Below are 13,468 nucleotides of genomic sequence, written 5' to 3' on the forward strand. Positions count from 1 at the left end.
TTCAGTGTAAGAGATGCGGCAGATAACCGCCTAAAAACCTCCCTCGGTGTGGTTAGGTGTCCAGCCCAGTCATCTCAATACACCACAATGTCATCTAAATAGGCCTTACAGTTTGAAACATCACCTAAAATCTTATTTACTAGCGTTTGGAAAGTAGCCAAAGCATTGCATAGTCTAAAAGGCATAACTGTGTATTGTAGGAAGTTATCAGGGGTTACAAAGGCTGAAATTTCAGAAGCCTGGCGGGTTAAAGGAACTTGCCAATATCCCTTTAACATATCGAGTTTGCTAACAAACTTCGCAGGTCCAATCTCATCTATGCAATCGTCAATACGAGGTAACGGATGTGCGTCAGGGACAGTGATTGAGTTTACCCTTCGGAAGTCTGTACAGAATCTCGGACTTCCATCAGACTTGATATCTAGGAGACAAGGAGAACTCCACGAACTACAACGTGGTACCGCAAATCCATTCAGCAATAAATATTCAACCTCCTTCTTCATCAACTCTCTCTTAGCTGGACTAACCCGATAGGCCGGCTGTTTAATGGGTATAGGGTTCGTTAGAACAATGTCGTGTAATGACCGAAGTCTGGGAGGGAATATCTCTGAAAAAGCTTGGAAAGTCATGTATGAGTTTTGTGATGTCAATAATCTGGTCACCATGGACATGAGACAAATAGTGAGGCAAATCAGACAATACCTCAGTGTTGCTAAGTCTCGCCCCCTGTGGTGTAGCGTTGCGCATCACCAAGCCATCAGCAGCAGCAGAAGAAGTCGTAACTTCAGAGAGTGAAGCCATTGGTGAAACAGTTTTGGGTGGAGGTGGCCCCTTTTCATCCTCTCTTGGGTGGTACAGTTTCATCATATTGACATGACATACTCTGGTCTGTCGCCGGTGGTCAGGGGTTTTGATGATGTAGTTTGTATCACTCAGTTTGTTCTCCACCACATAAGGACCTGAGAGTAGAACCAGGTACAGGTAAAATAATCAATACTTTGTCTCCTGGTTGAAACAGGCAAGCGACTGCTCTCTGATCGTGATGTTTATTCATCTTCCTTAGGGAAGAGGTCAGTGCATTCCTAGCCAAAGAGCAAGCCAACTGAAGGCGCTCTTTGAGCTTGGCCACATAATCAGGAATGCTTTTTGCCTTTAATTCTGACCAGGGGGAATTACTTGATTTGGTTTACCAACCACCTGACACACATGACAAGAACGACAGTACTGCACCACATCAGATTTAAGTCCTGGCCAAAAGAAATGTTTAAGGACTTGGTTATAGGTCTTTGTGACCCCCAGGTGTCCTGACCATGAGTGGTCATGAGCTAAGGACAATACCTGGGAACGAAAAACCATAGGCACAACAAACTGATAAACCCCCCCCACTCCTCACTCTCAGAGACCCCACTAGTCCAGCGGCGCATCAACAGGCCGTTATCAAGAACATAGGCTACATAGGCTTTCTTCTGCCTAGCAGTTTCCTGGCCAACAACTGTGGAGTGGCATTTTAAAAGCGTTAAATCGGCTTGTTGCGCCCCAATGAACTCTTCCCTAGTAGCGGGCAAGTCTCCAACTCCCGGACCAGGGAGTGACGATCTCGTATCATCTTGCTGGGCCTCAAGTTGATGGTTGGACCCAGTCACCACGTTAGGAAGCTGTTCTGAACCCAGAAAAGAATCAGAAAGGTCAATGCCATATCTCTTTGACTGAGCTCTTGTAACCACACAAGCAGGAAAAATCTCAGAAGGTGGTTGTGTGATGCTCACTGACTCTAAATTTAAATCAGGACTGTCCAGTACTTCAGGGACTGGCATTACCTTGCCCCCTGCTAGATCATTACCCACAATAACATCTACACCATGAATGGGCAAAGCAGGGCGCACAGCAACTTTAAATAATCCATTGATCAAAGAAGAACAAATGTGTACACGATGTAAGGGGACAGGTATAAACTTCATCCCAACACCCTGAATGATGGTGCTTGAGTGACAGGATGATTCATGGGACAAAGGTAATATGCCTTTTCTAATAATGGACTGAGAACCCCCTGTCGCGCAGCATTTTTACTGGATGTTGATCTTTTGGATTCCCTATAACTGAAACAAAGCCCTCCAAAATGAAGGGTTTAAAGCAGGGATCAGGGTCACTGGTAGTTTGTGAGTTATCAATATCAGGAAAGTTACTCTTAATCAGGCCCATGTTTTTCGGCTGGGGCGTGTGAGGCTGTAACTGTTTACGCTTCAGCGATAAACAATCAACAAGAACGTGACCTTTCTTATGGCAGTAGAAACATTCTCGAGTCTCTCGTGGTGGAGACTGTGGGCCCTTAGCCTTCTCAAAAGGAGCATAGCCAGGATTAGGTCTCACAGGACACGATACCGGAATCCTTTCTGGACGGGAGGACACAAACACATTTTTGGGGGTTAAAACAAATTCATCAGCTACGACAGCCGCTTTAGACGAGGTGGTCACTTTTTGCTCATTCAAGAACACTATCAGTTTCTCTGGCAAAGTATTCTTAAAAACTTAGATTCTTTATTAAGCATGTCATATTTCAAGCTTTCTTCGAAGGAAAGAGATGCTACTACTTCTTGTGCTTTGCCTACCAGCTTGCAGTGAAGCAAGATGGGCCACATGTCTTTAGGCCAATCTAATGCAGTAGCAATTCTCTCAAATGCATTGAAATAGGAGTCGACCTCTGACTCCCGAAATGTTGGCACCAAAGCTACATTTTTACCAACATTGAAAACTTGCTTGGTCTGGGTTGCTTGCTTATATGTGTCCGACTGTGGTAATGTTAGGCCAGAAGAAATTCTCTGGGCCTCTACTTCAAGTTGCCGCAATTTAACTTCCTTCTCAGCTTCTATTTCAAGCTTGCGTACTTGTAATCGGAGGTCATACTCTGCCTTAGACAGGCTTTCCTTTTCTTGTGCCTCCAGCTGAAGACGAGCTGGGCGAACTTTGAGTTTGGCATCCATACTGGATCCATGGGATTCTAGGGGGGGAAAGGCACAAAACGAGGCAAAGTAGGAGGAGCAGCCCCACCTTCAGCCAGTTCGGCAGGAGGTGTAGTCAGTGTATCTGCCTCAACATTGTCAGCTTTAGAAGACAAAACCCTTTCAGCAGAAGGATCATCATCAGAAGACACAGACATTGAGAGTACATTCAACTCAAGTAACTTCTCCAATACTTTGTTTTTGATCTCCCTTTTAACACCATATTTTTGCGCTGGAATATTAAAGTGTGCTGCAATAGCCAGTAAATCATCTTTACGGCATAACTCTAGCTTATTAAAGCTTGGATTTTCAACAAAGTCATCCAACTCAAAACCCATAGTCAAATGTGGTAACAGAACAATGACTCGTCAAACCTCTGGATTGTCTTTTAGCTCAGGAAACAAAAGTATCCTGGATGAGCCCCTATTTGTTACGTTCCTTTGTTCTTTGTCCAGGGGAACAGGAACAGCAACACGACAAACCCAGGAGTAAGACAAGACAAAGTTGATGGGTAAAGACATTTTTTTTATTTTTGAACTTAAACTTAAACTCACAGCTTGGTTTACAAATGTGGGGGAGGAAAGGAATGAGGTGGAGTGCCAAAGAATGAAATCAATAAAACAAAACATGGCCTATTCTAACTCTTAGTCATTAAACAAAAGAAAACCCTGTCCTCTCTAAAAAAAAAGGAGTTAAAACACGAGTGGCAATGCTCCACTACTGACCTAGTGTATATAGACAATGTTGACTAGGTGATGACATGTACAACAGGGTACCCAAACTTACCTAACGTCCTTCCCTATGGAGGATGAAAAGTGTCAAAATTAAATAAATAAATAAATAAATGTTTCATGAATTATTTAAATGTGTCATTAATTAATTAAATGTGTTATTAAATGTGTCATTAATTCATTAAAATACCAATTTATTTTATGCAATAAGATATATAATTATTTCACTATTTCATTAATAGTTTCATGTTCAGAAAGTGCCAAAATTAAATAAATAAATAAATGTGCCATTAATTCATTAAATGTGTTGTTAAATGTGTCATTAATTCCTTAAAATACCAATTAATTATATATAAAAAAATTATATATTTATTTTACTATTTAATTAATAATTTCATGGTCCGTGTTGCAGTGCATCATTAATTTATTTTATCCGTCAAACTCGGCCATCAAAGTCAGCAGGCGGGGCTAACGCTGATCTAGCCTGATCCATTGCTTTGGTCTGAAGTAGCATGCCTTGAGAGAGAAATAATGGAGGAACTTTCTCGGGAGTTGGTGAGAGAAATTTTCAATTGTATCCAGCTGCAGCCCCGGAGACACCCTGGCGTTTAGTTAGTTTTACAAACAAACTTACAACAATAATCACCGTTCAAACAATAAAAAATAGAAACCTTTATTGTATGACATGACTGCTTTTTAAATTTTTAAGATTTAGTTTAGTTAGTTTTACAAATAAACAGTAAGTGAGTAGCAGTAGAGGGAAGAAACCTTGATATTTGACAAGGTTTGAGTTAGTTAATAGCGTGAAAAAAGTGTAACAGAAAAGAAAGTATAACAGCGGAGCTGTTTATGAAGTATAAAGTTGAAAAAAGTATAAACGTGGAGCTCCGTGGGGAGATGCTTGTGGTATTTATACTCAATATATTAAGCACATGGACGGGCTAACGTACTTTTATATTCTTCCTTCGTTCTTGTTTAAGATAAAGATAACTTCCGTCAAACCACTCCCGTCGTTTCGGTGTGTAAATAAAGTTTTTAGAAAAAAAATCCCGTCCGTTAAACCACTATTGTCACGCCAGGGTGTTGGTCTTCGGGGCTGCATTTGGATGCTACTCTCTTAAGCCCAATTTATACTCCTGGGTCAAATAGCCTCTGCGAGTGGTCTCCGTGGTTACGCAGTCGGAGAAGTATAATGTGGCCTTTTTCCTGCACCTCGCACGCTGTCCCACGCTAGCAGGACATTGATGTTTAGTGTTTGTAAATAAAGTTTTGTTTGACAGAGTACGTAAACCAACTTAGAGGTGACTAGCGCCACCCAGTGTATAGGAATGTGTTCACTAGCTCTGCATCAATCCATTATCTGGAATTGATTTGACTTGGCTTCATGTGCAGTATAACCAATCAGGTGTTAGAAATCCGCCCACTGACTTTGATGGCCGAGTTTGACAGATAAAATAAATTAATGATGCACTGCAACACGGACAATGAAATAATTAATTAAATAGTGATATAAATATATAAAATTTGTACATATAATGAATTGGTATTTTAATGAATTAATGACACATTTAACAACACATTTAATGAATTAATGACACATTTAATGAATTAATGACGCATTTAATGAATTAATGACACATTTAATGAATTAATGACACATTTAATCAATTCATGACACATTTATTTATTTATTTAATTTTGTCAATTTTCATACTCCATACCTCCCCACCATTCACATTTCATCTGCTCAAGATTCTGTCAAGACACCAAATGAGAGAGATAGAGAGAGAGAGCTCCTCAACAGGCTCCCTTTTATTGGGCCTCCAGTCAGGTGATTGGACATGGCAGAAGTTCAGGCCAAAGGAGGCGGTGGCTTCATTTACTCTCAGGTGCAGCTTATCCTGATCAGCCACTGGTGGAATGATAGGGGAGGGAGAGACAGAAGAGAGCAAGAAAACAAACAACAAACCTGATGCCCCTGCTGGGCATGTAACGAATGTAATGAAGTCATATTCATATTCATACCCCTTCATACCCCGTGTGTGAGAGAGTGAGTGTGCGTGCACCACAGGAATTCCCCCAGCAGTCTAGGTCTAGTAAGAGATGGTCTGGGTTACCCTGAGCCAACTCTAACTAAGCTTTATCAAAAAAGCTCCCATTCTGCATTCTACAAGTAAGCCTGAATTTTGGACTTAAATGATCTGTTAGGGTGATAAGGTAGGTAACTAGGTCTTTCAGGTATGAAGGGGCCTTACCGTACGTGAGGAGAAGGATTTTAAATTGAATTCTAAACTGTACGGGGAGCCAGTGTAGAGAAGCTAGCACTGGAGTTATATGGTCTCTCTTTCTAGTTCATGTCAGAACTTGTTCTGCCCTGAATATGTTTAATATGTTTAAAAGACACTCAAAATGACATTGAAATGTTAATTTCACGCTTTCTATCTTTATATGTATTGGCAGCGCTTTTATTTTGAAAATCCCCCGAACCGGAAGTCGGAAGTAAAAATGTAAACGGAAGGAAAAAAGGTGTGTGTGCATCGTCTCACGGCCGCGTCAATGCAGTTAATCTCTCAGAAAGCAATGGTCGTAAGTGTTACACATTGTTTATAGGTTTGATAAGGTGTGTTAATATCTTTTAAGGGTATTTTGTGTATACAATTTAACAGTATGTCGTGGCTAATGTGAGACAGCAGTGTCAATACTTACCTGCTGCTCACTTCCTGGCTCTTGAATAAGGAGTTTGGCTGGCTGTTTAATCTGTGTTCACGCAAGAGCAAAACACATAGAGAGAACAGTACAGAACTCGTTCTGCAGCAATTTGAATTAACTGAAGGTTTCGAACAGACGTGTTGGAACATCCTGATAATAAGGGATTACAGTAATCTAGTCTAGATGTGACAAAGGCATGAACTAGTTTTTCAGCGTCCTTTAAGGACGGGATGTTTCTAATTTTCATAATGTTCCGCAGGTGGAATAATTGCTGTTCTGGTAATTAGTTTTATGTGTGAATCAAATGACGTCAAAAATAACTGCAAGGTTCCTCACAGTGGAACTGGAAACCATGGTGATGTCCTGTAAAGTGACAATGTGGTCAGAGAGTTTTTCTCTAAGGTGTTTAGGGCAGAGCAAAATCACCTCAGTTTTATCTGAGTTTAAAATTAAAAAGTTACAGGTCATCCAGGACTTAAAGAGATATTTCACCGCTGGGAAGATAAATGTCTATTAAAAATAGGTAATCTATGGAGTAGAAATGTGAAATAATATTTGAAGAAAGTGCCTTCTTGGCCGAGAAAAGCAGAAAAATACGTACACAAAGCACTGCCTCCAGACAGTATCACAGTGAAGCGGATAGCGTGAGTCAGGGCCGGCCCAAGCCTCCATGGGGCCCAAAGCAAAATTTGATTTGCGGGCCCTCTGTTACTGCCAATAATAATGATTATTGATCATTCACACACCTACTACACTAAAGCTATTCTACTTATCCTACTCTGTCACGAATACACTTGTAAAACTGAATGTGAGAACTTTATGTTCTGACACCAGATTTGCAAACTTACAGAAAAATCTTTCAATTAATATTGGCAAATTCAGCAACTCCCCCTACTGGCGACACATAGAATCAATACATAAAACTAAACGGTTTATAAATGAAATATTAAAGGTCACATAGAGTGGTCCTGTTGCACATAAATGTTAGTTATGGAGGTCTACTTACATATATTAACTTGTTTTTATGGTCAAAAACCTCCTAGTTTCTGTAAACGAGCCGATAGAAATCCACTATCCACAATCCACTTGTGATTGGCCAGTACTATCCAGCACATCCGTTCTCAGAAGCGCAGCGCCCCCCTCTGGAACGGTGGATGCACTGCTCCTCATTATCAAAACATTGTTTTAACAGTGTTTAAAAATAGCTTTGTCACGACTCCCTGCTGCAGTCCCTTTTATGACTTTAAACCGGAGTCAGACCCAGAGTCAGAAGACACTGTCGCTCGTGAAACACCTCCACAACGGACGTTATTCTTCTTCTGCGGTTCAATGCGCAACCGGATGTGCCTGGACTACCGCCCAGAACAGGGCGATCGGTTGTTCAGGAGAACCGCTGCTTACGTAACTATAACAGGATTTTCAGTGATCTCGTTGAGCCCCGAGATTACAATAAAACACAGCGTTCTCAGCAGTGGCTGAACTGTTTGTTTTGAACTGTCAGGCTTCATAAACGCAGAATGACGCAGATACACACCAAAAAGACAGCGTTAATAGGAACTTCCGGTCTAGTTCCGCTTTAAAGGGGAAATAAGTAGTTTATAGTGCCATCTAGAGGAGAGGCTGAAATTTACAACAAAGACCTGCTGCTCTGCTCACCCCCTCCCTTCCCTGAGCGCTACGGTATCCGCAGCTGGTCAAATGTCGTCCTCGTCGTCTTTCTCCGTGTCAGCAGATGAGGTTCGTGAGGCGAGGGAGAGGGCGAGCTACCGCGGCCGTAGAAGACGAAGCGGAGAGAGTGGAGGCGGGACTTCCGCTACAAGTAAAGAGACGCTTGTTTTGTTCTCTCGCATTTGTCCTTACAGGCTCCGGTAGAAACATGGCGTCTCGCTGCTAACAGTGGCTATGCAACCGCGGTCCGCGGTCATGTTATTTAACATGACTTTTTGAAACACTACGAAAATGAAACAAAAACTATTATACAGCGACTAGACAATGCAGGAGCACATAATATGTATAAAAAAAGTGGATTTTGGGTTATATAAACCCATAAATACTACATATTGTACCTTTAAGATATTAAGGTCTGAAAATCTAAAAATGTGCACAATCTTTGGGGGGGGGGGGGGATTCAAAATACACTCCTCTAATACAAAGATTTGACTTTTATATGTAAAAAACACAGCATTAAATAAAATAAACAAATACTTATATATATATATAATGTAAATCAACAAGGTAATAAAAATTATTTATAAATAAAATATAAAGTAAAATAATCACATCTGACAAATATGTAAAAACTGTGAATAGGCTTTGGTAAAAATGGGGAGGAAAATTCTAAATAAACTACAGCAATCCAAACTTTTATTATTGTTATTTTTTAGTTAATTGCTCTTGTGGTGACAGAACAGTACCAGAGATGATAGAGGAATGGATAATTGCAGATATAGGAGGGGTCAGGGAGTGAATGCAAGCTTTAACCAGGATAGTGGAGAGAGGATCAAGTTGACAAGTTGATGATTTGGATTTGCGGACCAGGTTGGTTATCTCAGCAGCAGAGGGGAGGGTACAGTCAGAGAAAGGATCCTCTCATCCTTTCTCTGACTGTACCCTCCCCTCTGCTGCTTTGAAAGAGAGATTTGAAAGTCAGGGTAGGGTTTGAGGGTTGATGAAAACAGTCAATTTTAGTATTTAAAAATGTCATAATGGAATTACAGGAGTCAGTGGAGTAAAAGTAAGGTGGGAGAGAGTCAGGTGGGCGTAGTGTTTTGTGAACCAGTGAGAAGAGTGCTTGAGAGTTGCCAGTGCCTGAACTGATTGAATCTGTGTAATAGTTGGATTGCGGTGGAAAGAGAATGTTTATAGAAAAGGAAATGGGTATTAAACATTTGTTTGTGGATGGTGAAAATAAGTGTGAGGAAAGCAGAAAATGTATTAAAGAATTCTGAATTGTGCTTAGGTTGATGATAAATGGTGGCTACAGTGATAGGGGATGGACCATTGAGTTTTATGACCAGTGACTCAAATAACTGGTACACTGGCACAGAGAAAGGCAAGATTTTCCAGCTCTCACGATAGATTATCGCGAGACCTCCTTTGCGACCGGTAGTACAGGGTTGACAGCTGTAAACAATCCCAGGGGTAGTTGCTTCGTTCAATTGGGAAAAGTCATTTGGTTGTTGCCAAGTCTCTGTAAGACTAAAAAAGTAATTATTGTGGCCTGCCACGGCTAAAGAGGGCGCAAATCGGCCCAGTGCAAAACTTTTTTTTCAAAATTAGGGATTTTTGTTTTTTTCAAAATTGTTCAAGTTGAAGTTTGGAAGAAGCCACTAGATGCTTCAAATCACAGTATTGTGGGTCTTAAAACCATAAACGTTGTATTTGAATTAGGGTTGTTTGATCACTCTGAATCGATTCCTAGTTAGGGTGTGGCGATCTCACATTCCAGAGCTTTTGTTGTTTGTTCGGCCAATCAGCTGACGGTTATTGAGAATACACATGGCTACTTAATATGCACACATCCGGGACAGCAACTGTGTGTGAGAGAGAGTGAGAGTGTGTGTGTGTGTGTTCACCATTGAATGAAGATGGACAATGAAAAACTGCAGAGAAACTAAACTGTGGATGTACTTCTTAACAAAGACAGAGACGGACACCTATCTCACTTCTGCTATGTGAGTGGACTCGTTAGCATTTTAAACTAGCGATCTTTATGCTAACGTGTTAGCATAAATGTTCATGCTAACTCGTTCATCGTCAGTCTTCATTATCACAAAAACAACAAACAGATCGATTATTATTACGATTATTCAGTGGACGAAAGAGAGAAGGACAGACGGTAATTGTCTGACATGATGACGCACCTCTCTATCTTCTTATGGGGTGAGTTTTCATTAACAACGTTTATCTACGTAAAGTGTTCAGTCATATATAGGGACGTTTTCTTTTAATAATCCGCTGTGCTTTTCAGAACGTTATGTGGCTGCATTGTTATTCACTAGCTTCAGGGCCGGCACAAACGTGCTGAAGTGCTTGAATCATGTGTGAATGGCACAGCTTTGTGTATGAAGTATTGACTGTGATGCTAATTATTTACCAACTAGCTGAGAGTTAGCACATCAGCTCATTCAGGAACAGACTGATCCATCCACACAGAACTACTTCAGATTTTGGCAAGACAAAAGTTTTGTCGCCTACAGAGAGTAATGTCAAAATTAAACAAATAATTTCCTTTAAATACAAATATATGTTGCATAACATCAGTGAATTAAATAGTGGTGCTGTAAGATCCATATTTAATATCTTGTATGACTTCCATGAGCTTAAAGGACTTCTTCAGTGAAGCAATTTTAGCAATTTTAGCATTTTAGTATATTAGACATCATTTTGGAGGGTTTTAACCTACGTAGAGCACTTAACGCAGGAGTATACTGTGGCCTTAACCATACAATGTGTATGGTTTTCTCTTCAAATTTAATGATTTACATTACAATGTGACTGTGTAAACATACACCCATATTTGCACTTCTTAGGACACTGCATTGACTTCCATTTAATTAAAGAGCGTGTTATCCCTGAACCATAACCCACCATCTCATGGCCTCTGTATTTATAGAATATGAATCAAACTGACATTAAGACCCCCAGATCTGACCTGAGCTCCAACCCCAAATAAAAACATAGCCTGACATGTTGTTGTCATCAATAATCGATGACAACAACATGCACTCCATCTTCAACACCAAGAGGATAAATACTATCCTCTTTTTTACTCTCTATTAACAGGTATCATGTCAACAGATAACCAGTTGATATGTTTTCAACTGATGAGTGACATACAATTAACTGCCAGTAGACTATAAGTGGTGTTTCTAAACCTAACCCTATATAAAAGTACCTGTTGATTATAAGTACTAGTTTTGCAGCGTTATTTACCATCATTTAACTAATTCGCTGCAGATTGTGTCAGGATATTAGTAGTTGACTATCTACTTCTGATTTGTCAACAAATGATCCGTGTTTGGTCAATTCTTGATCACCTGTTGACAATATGTTTATTGTCAAGTAAACAACAAATCATATCAGTTGACAAACAGTTGCTTATCTGTAGAAAGTCAACCATCCTATTTTGACTGATTGTCTGTTGACATGATACTGAATTGCTGTTTATTACTTTTAGAGAGACAAAGATGGATTATCAAAATACCAAAATGGTGAACAGCTGATTATATAAGTTGGATATGGTATTTTTCACTGCCTTGTACCAGTTCATATTATCTGCCTTGCCTGGGAGCACAGGTTAACTCAAAACTTTCTAATATGTAAATATCAAAAAAATACCACCATCCACCCCAAATGCATCACTAGCCATTTTTAAAGCACCTTTTTCTTTTAATTCACTTTTAAAAATTATATCTGTCGCATCTCTTGACAACCTGGTGCTCATAGAGCTATAAAACCTTCACTGACAACAACACACATCTATTATTATTGGGTGCCTGCGCCGCAATCCATTGTAGCCAGAACTTTAGTTATTATTGTATTATTCCCTTTGTTATTATTATTATATTATCATGTGTCACCAAATTACTTTTTCAAGCACACTGGTCTCTAAGAAAATTCTCCACCTGCTTGATAAAAAAAACATACTAACTGCAGCCATAGCCAAAGAAAGCTGACCCCTGATGGATTTACATACATTACATGTTCATGTAGGCACAAAGTCGGAAAAAGTGTGACCATCCACTATGAAATAAGTTTCATCATTAAGGTGTACCTAATGGTGTGTTAAGTCCTTATTAAATATCTAAGAGCTACAGATGAAATGGCTCAGTTGAATAATAATAATAACCATTGTCACATTAAGCGCTGCAGATAGTAGTTTGCCTTGTCCTATGAAGGTTGTTGGTTTCCTACAAAAACAACTACATTTTTGACCAACTGAACCCTTCATTCTGCCCTATTTCACATTTTTTTTGTTCAACAGTTGCATTATTAACAAGTTACATTTTAATACATACACACATACAGAGGGCACCATGGAAGTTGCTTGGCACATTCTCATGCTTGACCAACCTCCTACAATCTAATGTACGATACAAGCCACAGTAAAACAGGTCTCCTCACACCAACATCTCCCAGTTCAGTCAAGAGGCTTCAGCATGTACAGATGAGAGGAAACAGGAGCCTGCATTGGCCACCATTGACACTTTTTTTCTGCATAATCATCCTGCAAAAGGAGGACACACACACAACCTGGTGCGCAAACATGAAACAGTTCAGCTTTACGTACAGTATCTTCACATACTGATAGAGTTTAGAATCATAATTTAATCTGTATATACTCTATCTTAATATGCTGGTACCAGGTATTCACAGTGACTATAATAAAATACAAGAGTTACTTTGTACAAGAAATAAGAAAGTCTGAGTGAGCGCAAAAAGTTTGGCATCCATTTCATCACAGCTCAGAGTCTGTAGTTGGAGTTGAGTTTGTGATTGAGTCAGTTCTGTTCCATTTCAGTTGGATTCAGGAGAGCTGCCTGGGCTTTTTGTTGGCACTGAGGAGACACAGTCCAACTCCTCTGAATGCACGTTTGATCACAGCACGGTCAGCAGTGGACACACAGAGGTGAGGTATGGTGGCGTGAGAGGGGTTGAGATCTTACCCACCTTCTTAAGTTGAACAGGATATGACTGAGTAACCAAGTACAGTATTTGAGTGACCAAGTACAGGATTTGTCCTGTGCTGATTTCACAAGAATAAAAGTGCAAGAACGACAAACACACAAACATCACACAGACACACCGATCATGGTGGAATGGTAAGATTTCACCGACTGCCTTTGACCATACTGAACAACTACCCCAAAATAGTCCCACAAATCATATTTGAGTACAATATTCTGTTTTCCACTATTAGTTCAAGGTGTTTTATCCAGACATGTAAAGCTGTTTTGCAAGTTGAAAGAAATGCTGCCGTTTGGCCTTTTGTGATTCAGACTAGCAGGTGATCCTCTATAGTATGGCTGC

Source organism: Microchirus variegatus (genome assembly GCF_963457635.1).
Source record: "Microchirus variegatus genome assembly, chromosome: 15".
Taxonomy (NCBI): domain Eukaryota; kingdom Metazoa; phylum Chordata; class Actinopteri; order Pleuronectiformes; family Soleidae; genus Microchirus; species Microchirus variegatus.